Source organism: Balaenoptera borealis (genome assembly GCF_965194805.1).
Source record: "Balaenoptera borealis genome assembly, chromosome: 19".
NCBI lineage: Eukaryota > Metazoa > Chordata > Mammalia > Artiodactyla > Balaenopteridae > Balaenoptera > Balaenoptera borealis.
The window spans coordinates 26,630,071-26,649,017 of NC_138878.1; the positions used below are offsets into that span (position 1 = coordinate 26,630,071).

The window sequence follows — 18,947 nt, forward strand, 5'->3', positions numbered from 1 at the left end:
AGGACTGTTCTAGCCCAGCCGAGCCACCAGGGAACCAGGGAGAGCTGGGGGCTTGAGGGGCCTGCAGGGGGTGTCTCAACCCACTGGTGCCAGTGCAGGCACCGGGCAGGGATCAGAAAATGTATGTTCCAAGCTCTCCCCTTCAGCAGCCCTGTCCTGACTCCCAAATCTGCAGGGTTCCCCAAGGGTCTCAAGGAACTCCTGATGGGGCGTGAGGACCAGACTGGTGGAGGGCAAGCCTGGGAGGCTGGGGCCCAGCCAGGACCCCACCTCACCCCGTTTGAGAGGTCCCTCTGTGCCAGCCCCGCCCTGCCCCCACTTGCCATCTGCCTGGTCCCTGGGGTCCTGGTCCCCCCAGCTGCTGCGTTTGCTCACGTGATGCCCCATCTGCTGTGAGTCAGAAGACAGATCCACAGGGCCACCCCGGGTCGGGGCTGGGGGTGCTGAGCCCGCTCTGGTTCTGGGTGGGCTGGCAGCACTGAGGTTTGGGCTGTGTTGTCACATTTCCCCCACCACCCTCACCAGCCCTGCCCCCGACCCTTAACTGCATCCCTGAAAGGGGCGCAGTCCACCACCCATCACCCACACGCAGCTCTTGCGGAGGATGAAGTGACTTGGGGCCCGGCTCAGCTAGAGCACAGTCCATGTGGCCCCCTTCATGGCTGTCCCTGCCCTGCCCCTCCCAAATTTGTCATGCCGGGCCCCGCTGGGAAGGCCACCCCCACTACACACAGACCCGGCCACAGCTCCGCCGCCTCTTTTACCTGCCCTTCTCCTGGGCTGGGCGACCACCTCCCCTCTCTGTCCCCACAGCCATGAAGCTGCCCTCCAAGTAGAAGCCCCGGGCCTGGGGCAACCAGGTCAGCCCTGCATCACAACAATGCCCTCCTTATCCAGCTGGGCTGGCACCCTGGGCACCCAGACCCCACCTGGCACCCACCTGGCCTGGCTGCAGTACCGCCCAAGTCTTCCCGCCATCCCTTCCCCTGAGAGCAGATTGGGACCTGCCAGCCTGGCACTCCAGGTCCCCAAAATGACCCATGCCAGGTCTCCAGTGCCATCGCCTGCTCCACTCCCCCCAGTTCTCATCATTCCCAAACCTTTTCCCATGCAGTTTCCTCTGCCAGGAACGCCGCCCCCCTCTTCCCTCCAATCCCCATACGTGTACATCAAACCCTCCTCCCCCTCCCCACCAGCATCCAAGGCCAGACTCTGTGCCCTCTGCAGAGCCTCCGGGTCCTCCCAGGTCAGGAAGTTCTCTCCTCCTCCACCAGCAAACTTATCTGACTCGTCAGCCTCAGATCCTGCCTTGTTTGTTTGTGTTCCTGGCAAGATGAGGGTGTCCCAGCCAGGCTGACCAGGTCCTGCCCAGTGGCCCAGGGCACCAAAGCCAGCACAACAGTGCAGCCTGCCTAGCTCAGCCTCCGCCTCCCACACCACACTTGGAGAGGTGTCCTTCACGACCCTGGCGCTCTCGGAGCCAAGACCGGGACCAAGGGAGGCTGGGCAGCTATTAACCCACCCCACATGCCCACTTAGCAACTGGGCAAACTGAGGCCCAGAGAGAGAGGCAAGGCAAGGCGGCCACGGTGACGCTATGACCAAGGTGGGGCTGCGTCTCAGGTCTCTAGAGTCCCTGCAGTAAAGGGGCTCAGATCTGGTCCCAAGAGCTAGTCCTGCCCTGGATATTGGCAGGGAAGACCTCACGGGACCCCTGGCCTGGGCTCTGGGGAACCAACTCAGCAGCTGGTGGCTCTCAGTGACCCGAGACGCTTCTCCCCACTCAGCCTCCAATCGAGAGGAATCAACCCTCTGCCCTCAGGGTATCTGCACCAGGGGGAAAGGGGCTTGGCTCTGGACCACCCACACCCCATTTGTCTCTTTCGCTGCTGTGTCCCCCCTCCCTAGAACAGTACCAGGCACACAGTAGGTGCTCAATAATTGTTTATATGAATAACTTCTGGGACTTCCCTGGTAGCACAGTGGTTAAGAATCCGCCTGCCAATGCAGGGGACACGGGTTCAATCCCTGGTCCGGGAAGATCCCACACGCTGCGGAGCAACTAAGCCCGCAAGCCACAACTACTGAGCCCACGTGCCACAACTACTGAAGCCCGCGCACCTAGAGCCCGTGCTCCGCAACAAGAGAAGCCACTGCAATGAGAAGCCCGCGCACCACAACGAAGAGTAGCCCCCGCTCGCCACAACTAGAGAAAGCCCGTGCACAGCAACGAAGACCCAACGCAGCCAAAAATAAATAAATAAAATAAATAAATTTATTTAAAAAAAATAATAACTTCTTGGGCCCTCTAGAGCCACAAAGGCTATTCCTCCCCACCCCACCTAGCCCAGGCCAGAGCTGCTCCAGGTAGGATGGGAGCGGGGCAGGTGGGCAGGTGAGAGGGTCCTGCCTTAACTCACGCCCCCCCCCACTGCCTCAGTAAAATGAACACCAGCCCCTTCCCATGGGGCCATGAGAGACCCCCAACTTGTTACCACAGGAAGGAGGCTGGTTGGGGAGGCGGGGAGGAGAGGAACCAGCAGTTCCCAGGTGGGGAAACCCTATCAGCACCGGGCAGACAGGGGCCTGGGGTCTGGCGGTTAGCAAGTAGGGAGCGCTCCAGCCCTCAGCCGCTGCTTCCCCATCTACTGCTGCTGGTTTCCTGGACGTTCTCTCTCATCCCAGGTCCCCCATGTTCAGACTCCACTGCCAGGACCATCTCCTCCTAAAGGTGGCCTGGGCCATGAAGGGCCAGACTGCCCCTGTTTCACTGCGGGGCCCCAGACGCAGCACCCGGGCAGCTGAAGGCAAGGCTGCCCTCAAGTGCCCATGCCCAGCCCCCTGCAGCATCCTTTCCTCCCCGAGGCTGGAGGCTGGCTTTCCATCCCCAGACTTGTTCTGTGACCTTAGGTAAGCCCCCTGTCCTCTCACAACCTCGGTTCTCCCATCTGTACAGCGGGGGCAGGAGAGCACAGTATCTCACCACCCACAGAGCAGACCCAGCTTGCAGGTCCCAGTGACTCTATCAGTTTGAGCCTCAGTTTCCCCAGCTAACAAATGGCTAGTGGCTCTGGGAGGTTCCATCCTCTCAGGCCCGTCCCCTTCCCAGGCGTCTCCCTGTCCATGCACCCCCAACTCTAGAGACCCCGCACAGCACTGCTCTTGTGGGCTAGCTCCCACCCAGATACCAAGACTTCAGCGCCCCGGTCCACCGCCACCCCACCCTCTGCTGCACTCACTCCCATCCATCCTCGCTCCTGCCGTCATGCCCTTGATCTGGTACCTGGTGACGGGTAGAAGGTCCTGCGTGAGGCCGGGCAGCTGAACCGCCTTTCAAGATCCCCCTCCGAGGCTTAACCTGCCAGCTGTGGTCCCGTTTCTGAGAGAGCCGGTGAGTGCGGCGGCTCCCAGCCCCTCTCCTGAGGCCGGGCAAGGCAGGCAGCCAGTGTGGAGCCCGGAGAAGCGCCGGGTTGTGTTTTTGGGTCGGGGGACACCCTCCTCTTGCCCCAACTGGGCTCCTCCCTCCTCCCAGCTCGGCTGGGGATGACGGGACCATACGTGAGTCACAGATTTCTCAGAGGGAGGCTGAGAGGGGGCAGGGCTGAGAGAGCCGAGGCGGGGACACTGGGGGATGCCCATGACTCAGCTCTGGGCAAGGGGGCACTTCAGCCTCACCCGCCCCCGATCCAGGCAGACAGGTGCCAGGCTTCATGGACGGATGCTGGTCGGAGATAAGTCTTCCTCCTCGCCCTCCATCTGTTACTTCCCCAGAGCTGTTCTCCACAGAGTTCCCGCCGAGAGGCCAGGGTTGCTATGGCAACAGGCCACCCCGATGCTGGCGCCCCCCCCCCCCCTCCAACCCCGCACCCAGGCCCGGCAACAACTGCCCTTTCCTGAAAGAAAGTCCAGCCTCCTTGGCAGCAGGCAGGAGCCGGCGCTGACCGGCAGGGCGGAAGGCACGCTGGGGAAGGGGGGTGTTAAGCAGCCTGGCATGCGGCCAGCCAGGCCACACACAACCCGCCACCTGACCTCGACTCCTCCCTGAGCCTCAGTTAGCACCCCCAGCAAAGGGATCCACCTCAGTGCTCCCCCAAGCACTCACAGTTTCAACACTCCAAGACTCAAGATCTGGATTCTGAGACCCCAGGGGCTTCTGGAAATGGCCTCCCAGCCCATCTGCTGGGCCAAAGGGGAAACTGAGGCCCAGGTGAGGAACCATTCCTGGTGGTTCCAAAAGCTCAAAGAGAGAAATTTGGAAATGGGCCGACGCCCCCATTCCCTTTCTGGTCACTGGCCTCTGTCAGCATTTCCCTCCCACTGCTAAGGTTCATGGCCACCCTGGGAGTCAGGAAGCTTCGGATGGCCCAGGGCGCCCCCCCACAACCCTCCGCGGAGTGAGGATCCCCGTCTCCCCTCATCACTCCAACGTGAACAGATGATTCCCAAGTCACAGATGCTGGAAGGATTTCACAACCTAATGAGGACAAGTGATGACAGCAACAATAACAAGAGTAATAATAATAATAATGATTACATTTACTGACCATTTACTACATTCCAGACTCTTCCCTGGCACTGTCGCCACGGTGCCACAGGAAAACGTGTTGCTCAGACCAGCACCTGACACTTGATGAGCCCTCAGTCAATATTCATGGTGAATGTGGTGATGCAGAAGGAAGAGATATGAAGCCCAGAGAAGGGAATTAACTTGCCCAAGATCACACAGCTGGGAAGTGGCAGAGATGGGATGGGAGCCCAGGCGGTCTGGCTCCACAGCCAGCTGTCCTAACCACTCATGAATTTAGCCTCCCCAGGGGGACCAAGAAACAAGGGAGCAGAAAAAGGATGGGGTGGAAAGGATCCAGGAAAGGATGGGGAGTCCCCTACATGCATGTCTTTGGGCAAGTCACCACCTCTAAGGTTCAGTTTCCCCAAGGTCTGTTCTTCAGGGCTGGGCCAGCTGGTCACTGGGGCAGCCTCAGCTGTTCCCCAGGGTCCAGGCCAGCCAGACAGCAGTCACCCACCCATACACACACACACACACATGCCACAGAGGGTGCTGGCCTCCAGGGCACAGATGGAGGGTCAGTGGCGCCACTTTGCGGTTGGCACGGGCTTGCTGAGCTGGATGTCCAAGCAAGGGATGCAGAAGCCTGGAGCCAGCTGCCACTCTGGCCACCCAGCAGAGGCCTATGAGGTGGCCCGGCCAGGGCAGGAGTTGCTTGCCAAGCTCTGCCTGCCCTCTCACCATCAGGCTGCTCAGAGACCTGCTGTGTGCTGGGCACTGTGCTAGGCTCCAGGGGGTGGGAGACAACCCTGCCTCACGTGGTGGTGACACCAGACAGTCAGTTATCGGCACCGTAGAGCCCCAGAGGGCTCTGAGAGTCAGAGGAGAGAAACCAAATAAGTTATTATTAATTACAACACCACCTCTTATTAGCATCGATACGTCCATGGGACTGAAAACAGGGGCTGTGTCCATAGGGTTCACTGTGTAAGACCTCTGCTCTCCGTGGGTCCTTCTCACTGTATCCTCCCAACCCTGTAGGCTGGTCCCACTGGTATGTCAGAGACACAGCTGGTCTGTGGCTGGGCCTCCAGACCTGTGGGCTCTAACCAAGCACCTACCAGTTGCCAGGCGCCTGCTAGGTTCATCACATTCATCGTCTCCTCTGCCTCTCATGACAGCTGCTATCCTGCTCCACGGAAGAGGAAGGAGGCCCAGAGTGGGCGAGGACCTTGCCCTCACCTTTCAGGGTCAGAGCCAGGGTTTGAACCAGGCTTGTCGGCCCTTGAGCCCCAGCTGGGTCTTGAAGAAGCGGTTTCAGTGAACAGAGACCAGCTGGAAGGACATTCTGGGTAGAGGGAACAGCATCAACAGAGGGGGAGAGGTGGGACATGGGAGACATCCTTGGAAGGAAGTAGGATCTAATTAGGTGGGTAAGGGCAGATGGGATTCTGAAAGCATGGAGTCTGCCTTTGATGGTATTTCGTCAAAGGTGCTGAGAAGCACTCAAAATGGTCCACAGACCTACAGCGTGACCAGAGAAGTTGTTAGAAATCCAGCATCTCAGGTGTGTCCCAGACCTGTTGAATCAGAATATGTATTTGAACAAGATCCCAGGTGCTTCCAGCATTTGTTTTTTGTTTTTTGCCACATCGCGTGGCATGTGGGATCTTAGTTCCCCAACCAGGGATCGAACCAGTGCCCCCTGCAGTGGAAGCACAGACCACTGGACTGCCAGGGAAGTCCCCCAGCATTTGTTAAAGCAGGAGAAACTTTGGTCTACTCTAGGGGCTGTACCAGCAATGATGGGATGGGATGTGGAGGGGAGGCCAGGGCCCAGCGGGGGCACTGGAGAAGATGGAGATGGGTGGGAGGCTAGGGGGGGAGACTTTGGTCCAAGAAACCAGAAGCAGGGCTAGGACCTCTTCTCACATGTGAGAGGGGATAAGATATCAGAAACTGTCCTCAAGTATGTGGGGGCATGGGACGGGGTACACATCTGGGAGACAGGCACAGCGGAATGGGAGTACCCTTGTGACATATTGGGGAACCCTCCAAAAGGCAACTGGAAACACATCGTTAGGACTCAGGGGTGAAGGGCTGGGGTCCCCCAAGCCCAGGGAAGGTCATAAACATTACTGGCTGGTGATGGTGGCCAGAGATGGGGTGGAGAGTGCAGAAAGTTGCAGAAAGGCCTTCATTTGAAGGGATGGAGGAGAGGGGGTAATGCTACCACCTGGAGGTTGGTTCAGACTCTGGGCTCAGGCCAACGGGCTTCTCCTCCCGGGGGTGACTCAGGCAGCATCTCTCTAGCCATCCGCTGTCTCACTGTCAAGTGGGGATAATAACAGCACCACCAATAGTAAAAATGAGGCCACGTACGTAAAGCTCATGGCCTAGCCCTGGCACAAATTCATGCTCTGATGTATTGTGAGGGCTTTGCTGTTCAGAGCAGCCTGAGAAGGAGACAGAGATGGGGCTGCCAGGGAGGTGGGAGGACGTGTGTTCCCCAGGACAGGAGGGAGGACGGGACATCCGTGGTGGCCACTGTGACAGAGGCTTGGGCAAGTGGGAGGACACAGCAGGGCTTCTTCCTGGAGGCCTCACCCTTTTCCATCTCTAACTCTCCAGCCTAGGCAGCCTTGCAACCAGTGAAGAGCTGTGCCCACCTGCAGGAAGAGTCATGGGCAACCACTGCCTGTGTGTAGGTGGGTTTTCACTGGACAAGAGCTGTTCGAGTTCAGGCTTCTCCCCTTGCAAGCTGAGTGGCCTTGTAAAGCACTGAGCACCACGCCTGGCACACAGTAGGTGCTCGACAAATGTTGGCCAGTGTCATGATTATCATCAAGTCAACAAAAATGCCAAGGGCCCAGCACTCCACCATTGGCAAAGCCCTTTCATGGCCAGTGTCTCCTCTACAAACTGTGATGATTGTTCCCGCTTAACAGAGATGGAAACCGAGGCTCAGAGAGAGAACTTTCCCAAAGTCTCACAGCACATCAGCAGCAGAGCCAGGATTCGAACCCTTGTCTTGTGACCCAGACTACGTGCTTTGTGGCCAATGCTCCCAGCCACCTCCCGGTACATTCCCGTGGGAAAGCCTCCTGGCCGCAGGCGCGGGGGCAGCCGCAGTCCCATGATAACACCATCACAGCCATCCCAGGGCCCAGGGGGATGGCAATGCCCATGTGACTCAGCTGCCCTCACAAAGGGAACTGTGTGCCCAGTGCCTCAGGCCTGCCGCCCTTACCCACCACCCATCCCCCAGCTGCAGAAGGAGCAGGGAGCCTGACATATCCAAGACGCAGGGAGAACTAGAGGCACCTCAGCCAACGGCCCAAGTCTAATGGAGATTCAAGCCCAGGCTTGGGGTGCAGGAGGCTGGTGCCAGCCCGGGTGATGGAATGAAGGGCCAGGCAAGCAGAAGGGCAAAGACCGCCCAGGTCCCAGCCGGTTTTCTGAGGCCTTATTTGGAGCTCCAAGGACAGACTCAACCCCATTGGCTCTCTCGGGGGTGGAGCCCAGGCAGGTGCCCCCACCCACGTTTACCTGCATCAGGTTTCAAAAGCACTGGGGCTTGTGGTCTGGGCTCCTGTCCCCAGCACTGACCTCTCTCCACCCCTTCCCTCTGAAGGCTTCAGACTCAGAGCCCACGCACCACTGTTGAGCTCTTACTGCGTACCATGCAAGTGACTTGCATTTTCTCCCATGATCCTGCCCAGGAGGCCTTGCCCCTTTTGCTGAAGGAAGAGACAGGCTCAGAGTGGGAGGGTGCCCAACCCAAGGTCACACAGGATCTGACTTCAAGGCTTCCTTCCTCCCCCAATACCCTCTTCCTGGTTCCAGTGGCATCTTGACCACATGCCTACAAGAAGTGTCCTTGGACCTGCCCCAGACAGGCAGGCAGACAGACAGACATCCCCCAACCGCCACGGTCACCCTGTTCCTGCCCAGGAACATTATGCAGGGCCTTAGACAAAGTTCAGGTTGGCTGGGTCTCCAAGGGCCACCTCTGCTGACCTTTCCGGGAGGCGGGCATGGCTGGGTGCCCAGCTACCCAAGATAGAAGGTAGACAGGGCGGCCGCCTGGTCTTCCTAGGCATGACGGAATGTCTGACCTCAGCCCAGCCCCTCAAGTACACTTGGCAGGAAGGTTGAATCCAGCCAGAACAGGCCACACTCCTGCCTCCCAGCCTCCAGAAGCCCCTGATCCCAGGGCAAGGGCAGGCCCACCAACGACAGGCCACAAGCCCTCTCCACAACCCCACTCCCATGCCACCAGCCTGGACCACCCTTACTGCGGGAAGCAGGCACAGAGCCGGGTACCCAGAGGCCTGCGTTCCTCAGGTGAGACCCTAACCATCTGTAAACATCGGGCGCCCCTTTGCAGCCCAGGGGATTGGAGCCCGTGGGCTGGGTGGTGCTTCACCACTCGGTCACTGGAGCTAAAAGTGCAGCCCTTCCTTGGGGTGTGACATCTGGGAGAACCACTCTTCCCAAGGGGACCCCTGGGGCTCTGCTCAGAGGCAGGTTTGCCTGGGGGAGACCCGGCAACTGGGAGGCTCCAAACTGCCCCTCACCGCCCCGACCCCCCAGATTCCTCCCAGCATTGCCCCCAAAGTCCTCCAAACAGCACAGCCTGGGACCTGGCATCAAACTGCCCAGATCTGAGCTTCTGAGCCTCAGTGTCCAAGGGTGTAAAATGGGGCCGCGCAGGTTTGTCTGCAGCCAGGGCCTCCGGGTAGCGCAGTAACAGGTGCTGTCATTATCCCAGGCTCTCTTTTCAATGCAGATTCCCCCCGTGGGAGGAGCAGAAGAGACTTCTAACTCCTCCATAGGTGCCTCCCTTCCTGAACATGAGGGCCCAGACGGGCCATCCCAGCTGCCATCGACGTCTCCGTGGTTGTGTCCCTTCTGGCAGTGCCCCCAACCCCAGCCCTGGCCCGTGAGGTTTGGTTGGCAGCTGCTCAGATGCCCAAGACTTGGGCCAGGTGGCTCTGGTCAGGGGTGAGGCACCGCCACGCACATGCCAAGGGAGGCAAATGAGGCCCAGAGAAGTTGAGCGACTACCCACCAGGTGGCACAGCAGTGGGCAAAGATGGCAGGTCTTGTTTTGTCTTGGGGTGAAAATGTGCCATCTCGCTTGAATGCCACAGGCTTCCCAGGGCCCAGGCTCTCGACTCTGACGTCCCCATGTGTCCCACTGCCACTCCCGCCCCCCCCTACCCACAAACACATTCATTGGCGCCCGCCACAGGAGACACACCTAGGAGTCATAAAGAGGGTGCCTCGGTGTCCTCACCTGGCAACCGGGGCGGCCATCACTTCTCTTTTGGTGAAATAAAGAGTCGTGTGTACTTTGTGGAAAGGCCAGCCTCGCCCCCAGAGACACCCCCATCGCCTCTCAGAAGCACTGCTTCCCGCCTGTGCATCTGGCCCGGCAGCCAGGAAGCCCCCCCGGGGTCTCCCCATAAGTGCTGGGGCGCAGATGGCTCAGGAGGCGTAATGGGGCAAGGATGACAGACACTCATGAGCAGCGGAGGCCTAATCAGCAGAGGGAACACGGGGGCCCATTTTGCTACTGCAATGCCCCAGGGAGCCAGGTGGGTAGGGGCAGAGCTGGCCGGGCGCCAGGCCCCCCCTCCCCCCCCACCCAGCCACCCACCTCTGTCTGCTGCCGTGTGCAGCCAGGAGCCTGGGTGTGTGGGGGCGGAGGTGCGGCTGGAAGGCTGCCGCTCCCGTCTTTGTTTTCAGACCTCTGCCCCCGCCACCTCCGTCCAGGTAGATAAGGAACCAGCCCAGAGACCGCAGGCCTGGCTGAAGTTCCCACAGCGGGCACCGGCAGGGCCGGCCCTTTCCTCAGGATGGCTGCCCTCACCCTGGTGTGTCCTGGGCCGCCACCTAGGAGTCGCCTGGCCCGGGGCAGCAAGCGGCCATTTGGGGAACCGCTTGCCTTTCGCCTCCGGCCTCTGGCAGCCGAGGCCGGGAGGGCCGCGCTGCGGGCTGAGGGAGCTGCGGGGAGGCGGAGGGACCCCGTGCTGGCCAGAGGGGCAGGTACACCCCCAGGCCTGGGCCCTGTTCCCTCTCACCTGGGGAGGCCGCCCTCCTGCTCCTTGTCAAAAGTCAAACGACCTGGGCCACCAGCTCCCAAACCGCTTTCCCGTGGGACCCCCGGTGGAAACAGGCTCTGAGCGCTGGGGGCGTGCGTCCCGCCTCCCCGTCCAAGCACCCAGGTCTGCAGCCTCCCCCTCAGCCCGCTCCCACCCTACCCCCTTCCCTGTGCCACGACGACCACCACGTCAGCACGGCCGGCCCACACTCAGAGCGCCAAGGGATGACCCCGCGACAGCCAGGGCCTCCACATCGGCGCGGAGCCTGAGCCCTTGCCGGCCTCACGCATGCCCTCAGGCGCGGAGCGAGACCTGGGGGTCGGCCAAGGTCAAGCGAGCCAGGCTGGGAGTCACACGCCCCCATCCTCTTCCTCCCCGGCCCGAACAGCAGCTTCTTACCTTCGGTCCCGGCAGGCCCCGGCCGGACTCTGCCTGTGCTGCCTGCCCCGCTTCCACCTCCCCCCGGGGCTCACAGGTACCTGAGCTCGTCTGGGCCGGCGGCCCCAGGTGTGGCTCCGCCTGCCCGTGTTGCCCGATTTCCGGTGGCCTCACAGGTCCCGCCTCCCTCTCTCATTCCTGCGTTTCCCTGCGGGAGCGGACCTGGCCCCTTGGGTGCTGCATGCCCCAAACCCTCACTCACCTCAGCCCGTAATGGGCTTTCGGCACCCCTACCCAGGGACCCCTGGGCTGCTGGCCCACCGTGGCCCCCGAAGGGCTCTGAGTGCCCCCCTCCCCAGGGCTGGTGGGCGTGGCTGTCCCCACTGCCATATGCTATACCAACTCTGCGAGCTCCCACCTGCCTCCTCTGAGCTCAGGCCCCACCTGAAGCCTGGGCCCAGACTCACCTTCCTGCAAGATAAACAAGCCAGCAACCAGCAGCTGCTTAGAGGCAGGAGGCGAGGGTGGGGCACGGGGGGGGCGATGGGGACCGGGGGGCACGGTCCTTGCTGTCAGAATGTTGAGCTGACACAGACGAAGGGAGGGGGCAAGAATGGAAGCTTCTTCCTTGGCAGGGATTGGGGGCAGCTGCTCCAGGTATCCCGGGGTGCAGAGGGGAGTGGTCCAGGGAGGCTCTGCTTCACGCACGAGGTCTCCACGGAGCCTCTGAGCACACCCTTCCCAGCCTCCTCCTGGACCACTCGCCCCCCAGCCCTGCCTGCCCAGCCCCTGCATCACCCTTGAGGCCTCGCCCGAGACCAGTAGTTCTCCTGGGGAGCTTTTCAAAGTTCTCACCCCAGGTACCCATTCCCCCAGGTGGTTCTGATTCCCACCCCCACCACCAGTACCCATAGTATTAAGAACTGAGCCACCCGTTCTTCTAAGAAGCCATCCAAGCAGTTGTTGATTCATTTGGCAAAGCCTGTACCAGGAGCCACTGTGGGCCAGCCCCAGGCTAGGCACTGAGGTACATAATTGCAACCTTGAGAGCCTTCCCTCGCCTCCCCTGCCAACACACACCATGTCTCTCTCCCACAGTCCCCTGAGTTCCCCCTCACCTGGGGCCCATCCCCCAGTGTGAGAGTTATTTCTTTCCTAGCCTGTGTGGCCTGCCAGATCACCAAACCCACGCCCCAGCCCAGGGCCTGGTGTGGAGAAATTCTGGGTGACTGGTGGGTGAAGGAGAAAATGTGGGGAGAAGGAATGGATGATGGATGGACAGAAGGCTGGACAGGTGGATAGATTCAGCCATGCATTTAGAGAGTGCCTATTGAGGGCCTGCTGCGTACCAGGCACTGTTCTAGGCACTGGGGACACAGCAGCGAACAAAACACAAAAATCCCTGCCCTCTTAGAGCTGCGGGAGACAGATAATAAATTAAATAAGGAAATAAATATGAAATATATCTAGTGGTAAGAACTATGGAGCAACAAAGCAAGGGAGGCAGAGAGAAGGATGGAGGAGAGAGGGTTGGTTTAGATTTTCTCAGAGAAGGTGACACTTGACACAGACTGAATGTGACAAGGGAGGTAGACTTTGCGATGTCTGGAGGGAGAGCATTCCAGGTAGCAGGAACAGCATGTGCAAAGGCCCTGTGGTAGGTGGCTGCTTGGTGTGTTTAAGGAAAAAAGAGGATCCGGGCATGGCTGAATGAAGGGGTCGAGGTAGAGAGGAGCCCAGGGAGATGAAGGAAGGATGGATGTACAGATGGACAAATGGGAACAAGTGTGGTGGATCTGGATCTGATGGAGTGTGGGAGAGCTCCAGCCCCCTGAGGGAGGGTTTGCCTCTTGGCCACAGCTCAGACTCATTCCTGGAGGCTAGCCCAGATCCCACTGCGGTTCCTTGTCCCCAGATCACCTCCCCACTTCACCTGGGGAAATTTCCAACTGCTGATACGGCCTCTGCTCTGCCCATGGGCATGGGTGCCTGCTCTGCTCAGCAGGAAGCTGTGCCCCTACCCCCAGGGCTGAGCACAGATGCAGGCACCAGGAGAGAAGTGGGGTGTCAGAGAGAAATGGGCCTTTAGGAAGAGGGCCTGACCCCTGAAACCCTGGAGTTTCCCCAGGGTCCTGAGAGCTGTACCCATGGCCCCAGAGATGACACCCACCCCGGTAAGGGCACCAAGGGAGTCCCACTGACTTCCTGTATACCCACTGGTGACTCCCCCACTCCTGACACCCACACTCCATCCCCCCACCCTATGCCACTCTGCCCCCAGGGCCCTGGCTAGTGATGTAATCACCAGGCTCTGTCAGGTGAGCAGGAGGAGCTGGGGCTGCAGCCCTGGGCTGGGCCCTCATTCGCTGGGTGCACTTGGGGAGGTTGCTTAACCTCTGTGCCTCGGGCCATCTATGAAATGAAAACACATGCCTTCGCCCTTCTTGTCTTCCAGAGGCCAAGGGAGGAAAAGGGATAGATGGGTCAGGAAAGTGCCCTGTCAGAGCAGGTGTCTGAGGAGCATTTGTGGGGCTGAGGGCTTGGTCTCTAGGAGCCCCCATCCAGGACCTGTGGATTATCCTATCAACTCCTCGCTACACCCTATGAGGCAGGAGTCACTTTTTAATGTGAGTTTTACAGATAAAGGCGGGGTTGGGGTGGGGGCAGTGTTAAGTAACACATCTGAGGTCATAGCCAGGCAGTCTGATCCAGGACTGGTGCCCTTTATCTGACCCTGGGCGAGCCCAGCCTCCCTCTGCTCCCCCCAACCCCACTCAGAGGGGAGCCTCAGGACATGCGGACCCTTTCCTTGTAAGGGGGAAGTGTGGAGGGGTGTGAAGGGCCCCAGCTGTGACCTCTCATGCTCTAGCAGGACCTCAGGCTCGGTCTCCAAGCTCCCTCTGAGAGCTAGTGCCGCCCACAAAGGAGAGAGTGAGCTCCCCATCCCCAGCGGAAACCAAGGAGGTGCTCAGCTGGAATGTTGCAGAGAAGACACCTACCACATCTGTGAGGAGGACTCAATGGTCTCTAAAATCATTTTCTCATCACAGGTTAATTCATGTGGGCCATTTTTTACTAATTCATGTATTCATTCACTAAATTGATATTTGCAGAATAACTACTGGGTGCCAGGACCTTCCTCATGTTTTTAAAAACAAACTGCTGACAGGGCAGGCAGCAGCGCTGTGATTGGGCGTGGGGCTCTAGAGCAGACTGCCTGGGTGGGGCATCCCAGTTCCACTTGCCTCCCTTAGCCTTGGTTTGCTTATCTGCAAAATGGGGATGATAGCAGTATCAATCCATGAGGATTAAATGAGAAAATGCTGAGTGCTTCCAACAGTGGCTGGTACATGGTAAGGGCTAAGTCAATGTTTGCCATATCCAAATGCAGAGGGGAATTGAAGTTACTGACCTTATAAAGCCCCTCTGGTCTTCACTGTGGCCTCTGTCTTGAACGGAGTTGGCCTCTTCCTCCTTTTTGGCCACATCTGGAAGAAGGTGACCTCCCTGGCCAGATGTGGGTGTACAAGCCCACAGCCCTCACTGTGCTGGGATGGGCAGAGAGGTAGCCAAGGGCATTACCCTGCTTCCCGTGAGGAGTTCATTCTCCACCATCTGCATCCTTGGTCACACACCTTCCAGGTTCTGCCTGTACCTGCTCATCCGTCTGCACACAGTCTGAGGATCAGGAGACCTGCTTCCAGCCCTGGGTCTGTGGCTCACTGGCTCTGTGGCGCTGAACAGGTCAGGGCCCTTCTCTGAGCCTCAGTGTTCCCGTCTATGTCATGGGGACAATAAGTGGACCCATGCTGCAGTGTTTTCAAATGACTCACATGAGGAGACTTGGGGCAGGGAACCACTTTGCCAACCAAAAGACTCATTTCACCATCCCAGCAACTCTGACAAGTGTCTGTCCCCATTTTCCAGATGAGACCAAGGGCAGAGAGAAAAATTTGCTCATAGCCCATGTGTTTCTGTGGCATCAGGCCACATCTTTGGCATTCCATGACCCTGCAGAAGCTGTCCTTGTGTAGTCTCAGGGGTCCTCTTGTGTCAAGGTGACTGAGTTCTAAGGCAACTGAGTCACCTTTTCCTGGCGTCCCGTCACATCCCCTCGGAGTCAGCACTCCCTGTGTAGCAACCAAACATAGGAAATGGGTACAAACCAGATGTCAAGACCGCAGGGGCAGGAGCTGTGGGCCTAGAACAGCTCATGCCGGGCCTGTGTCTGGAAGAAGCTTGGAGGGCATCTCATCACAGCCCCAGCGCGGCCCTGACCTGCCCATGGGTCTCTTATAGGGATCGGGTGTCCCTCGTCTCTCCTGATCTCCCACCCCATCTCTGCCCAGACAAATCCCACCCACCCGCCCCTATAACCCAGTTCAAATGCCCCCTCTTCCAAGAAACCCTCTTGGAGTTATCCCATCCTTCCCTACGGGAAGTCAGCCTCTGAACCTCTGTTGGGAAGGGGGACATTTTACCTCTGCTCCTCTTGAGTTCTTGTGGCTGGACTAATCATAAAATTGACACAAGACATTAATAGGAGAAAAAGAAACAAAATTTAATTTGTGTGCAGGTAGATCTCAGAAATGGGACCCAAGGGACTTCCCTGGCAGACCAGAGGTTAAGACTCCATCCTTCCACTGCAGGGGGCGCGTGTTTGATCCCTGGTCGGGGTACTAAGATCCCGCGTGCCACATGGCGTGGCCAAAAAAAAAAAAAATAGAAATGGGACCCAAGAAATGGCCAAAGCTGGCAGAAACTTAGGGGCTTCCCTGGTGGCGCAGTGGTTGAGAATCTGCCTGCTAATGCAGGGGACACGAGTTCGAGCCCTGGTCTGGGAAGATCCCACATGCCACGGAGCAACTAGGCCCGTGAGCCACAACTACTGAGCCTGCGTGTCTGGAGCCTGTGCTCCGCAACAAGAGAGGCCGCAATAGTGAGAGGCCCACGCACCGCGATGAAGAGTGGCCCCCACTTGCCACAACTAGAGAAAGCCCTCGCACAGAAACGAAGGCCCAACACAGCCAAAAATTAATTAATTAATTAATTAAGTTTAAAAAAAAAAAAAGAAACTTAGGTTTGGGCGCTTAATTAGTGAAGAATCTAAACAGAGTTTGGGCTTGGGGCAGTAAATTAGTAAAGAAGTAACAAGGTTTGTTTGTGCAGGCTTCTCGGCCCCAATATCTCCCTCTCTGGCGATAAGGCTGTCCTTACTCCTCCAGATGCAGGAAGGGCACTTTTCACGTGAGAGAATTGTTTCCTGCTTTTCAGGGGAACAGAGGAGGGTCAGATCTTCCTTCTTGCATCAGCTGCTTCTCAAGCAACTTCAATTCAAAATAATCAATGTGCCATTGTGACATATTGGGGGCAGCCTTCCCTGAGCACCAACATCTCAAAAGTCCTGCAGCACTTTATCTACAAGAATACTACCATCCAACTCTCCTGAGCACCTCTGTGCCAGGCCCCTTCCTTAAACTCTGCATGGACTGATTCATTTCATCCCCATAACGATCCTATGGAGGGGTGCTATTATTACAGATGAGGAGGCTGAGGCCCAAAGAGATTTAGTAACCTACCCCAGAACACATCGCCAATAAGTGCCAGAGCCAGCATTTGAACCCATACCTGTGTTGGACCATGATTTGTCTCTTTCAGGCAGCTTCTCAGTAAATGTATTTCATTCATTCATTCAACAAACATTTTCCAAGTGCCCACTAAGTGCAGGCCTCACCCTGGGCTCTGTGGACATGAGACAGACACCACCCCTGCCCTCATGGAGTTTATAGCTTGATGGGGTGAGGAATTTTTTAAAAATCAATGACGTAATTAATGAATCAAGTAATTCAAGAAGTATGAAGAAAAATAATTACATAAAAAGTAAGGGCAATAAAGAAAGCAAACCAAAAAACACAGGGGCAGAGATGGCATGGAACAGGGAACCTGCTTTAGCCAGGTAATCAGGGAAGGCTTCTTGGAGAAAGTGACATTTGTTACAAAGTCCTGATGGATGAGGAAGAGCCAGCCTTGGAAAGAGTGGGTCTGGGGCACAGTGTACCAGGCAGAAGGAACAGCATGTACAAAGGCTCAGAGTGGGAAATGAGCTCAGAGCATTGGGGAAACAGGCAGCTGGTAAGTGTGGCTGGAGCACTGGGGCAAGAGAGATGAGGCCAAAGAGGAGGGCTGTGAAGACAGGGGGGGAGGTGCAATCTTGATCCCAGAGCGTGGGTGGACTTACGCAGGGGGTGAGGGCATCGATTTACATTTCAAGGAGAGTAGCTGTAGGATTAGGCTCTGCCCTGACCAGGTCAAGGCTATTGGTCAAGGCTGGGTGAAGGGTCCTAACAGAGGTAAGCAGGCACCAAGCAGGAACCCTGCAGAAGTCCCCCAGGGCAGAGAGTGGGGCAGCCTCCCAACCCATCCAGGAGGAAGACACTGACTCTGGTCCACCCACAGTAGCTGGTTCCCACAGAGCTGGAAGGTAGGCATCTGTCCATCCATCAGCAGTCTGTCTGTCCATCTACCCATCAGCCCTCTGCAGCCTTGGGTCCAGAGCTGGCCTCCTCTGCCCCTCACCAGTAGCGAGCTGTTAAATAGTAACACCTGGCTCTCTGTGTATTGTTCGGACATGAACACTGATATTTTCTCTTTTTTTTATTTTTTATTTTTTAATTTTTATTTTTGGCCGCACTGCATGGCATGAGGGATCTTAGTTCCCCGACCAGGGATTGAACCCGTGAGCCCTGCAGTGGGAGCGTGGAAGTCCATAACTGATATTTTCATTTACATCAACAAGTAAGACAAAAATGAAATGACAAAGACATGTTGGAAGTTCACTTGTTCGTCAATGACATGAGCAATTTTTTGCTGAATATGATTAATAGTCCTCAAATCCTGGAATTCTTGCTGACTCAGATAAAAGCTTTTGAATACACTGCTGAATGGGATAACAGTTTTCTGTTGTTTTGTGCTATTCACGATTTAACAACCACAGATGTGACACACTGGAATGAATGTGCCTTACTAACATTTTGCCCACCACTTCCTTCAGTCTATCTAGACAATCAACAAAATGATATATCAAGGCCTGATTTGCAGCATTTGCAGATTTCCGTGGTATAAATACTCCCACCATGGCCAGTTTCAAGATGCAAGCATTGAACGTGGAACTGGAGAAAAGATGTGCTGTGGCTCACTATTCTATAGCATTTCTACTGTACCAGTGTGATGGATGTCAAAAACCACAAGAACATACATCGCTCACTTGCTAAGGCTGCCGCGACTAAGTACCACAGACTGAGCAGCTTAAACAACAGAAATGTATTGTCTCACAGTTCTGGAAGCTGGAAGTCCAAGATCAAGGTGTCGACAGGGCTGGTTCCTTCTGATGGCTGTGAGAAGGGATCTGTTCTATGCCTTTCTCCTAGCTTCTGGCTTCTCCTAGCTTCTGGCTATCTTTGGCGCTCCTTGGTTTGTGGAAGCATCACCCTGATCTCTGCCTTCATCTTTATATGACATTCTCCCTGTGTGTGTCTGTGTCCAAATGTCTCCCTTTTATAAGAACACCAGTCATATTGGATTAGGGCCCACCCTAATGACCTCATGTTAAGTTGTTTCCCTCTGTAAAGACCCCCATCTCCAAATAAGATCACATTTTGAAGTACTGAAGGTTAGGACTCCAACATATGAATTGGGGGAAGGACACAATTCAACCCATAACAATAGATAATGGCAAAATGTGGCATAATAGTTAGAAAGTAGTATATTTTGAATATTTATTACTATTTTGATTATAATTTTAAGTTTATGCAATTTAATGCTTAACAACAGCTGTGTTTCACAACGAATAACCGGCTCTTGTGAGCCAGTACGAATAGACTCCAACACACCAGTGGCCCTCACCTCCCTTCAGCCCTGTCCCAAGTCCCCAGCTGACCTCCCTGCAGGTTCAG

General features: G+C 56.8%; 1 protein-coding gene across 14 annotated transcripts in view; it reads right to left on the bottom strand.

Moving 5' to 3' along the window:
* The window catches only part of LOC309617108 (dynein regulatory complex subunit 7), a 91,680-nt gene extending 80,272 nt beyond the window's left edge, over positions 1-11,408 (bottom strand). For 5 of the 14 annotated variants that reach the window (XM_082368813.1, XM_082368812.1, XM_082368809.1 and 2 more), the window contains exon 1: positions 11,017-11,408. The gene's annotated coding sequence lies outside the window, so the exon portion shown is untranslated. Of the gene's footprint in view, positions 1-3,283; positions 3,804-11,016 lie in introns of those variants that run through there. The other 9 variants (XM_082368810.1, XM_082368814.1, XR_014237755.1 and 6 more) reach the window with 8 other exon arrangements.
* Positions 11,409-18,947: the final 7,539 nt, after the last annotated feature.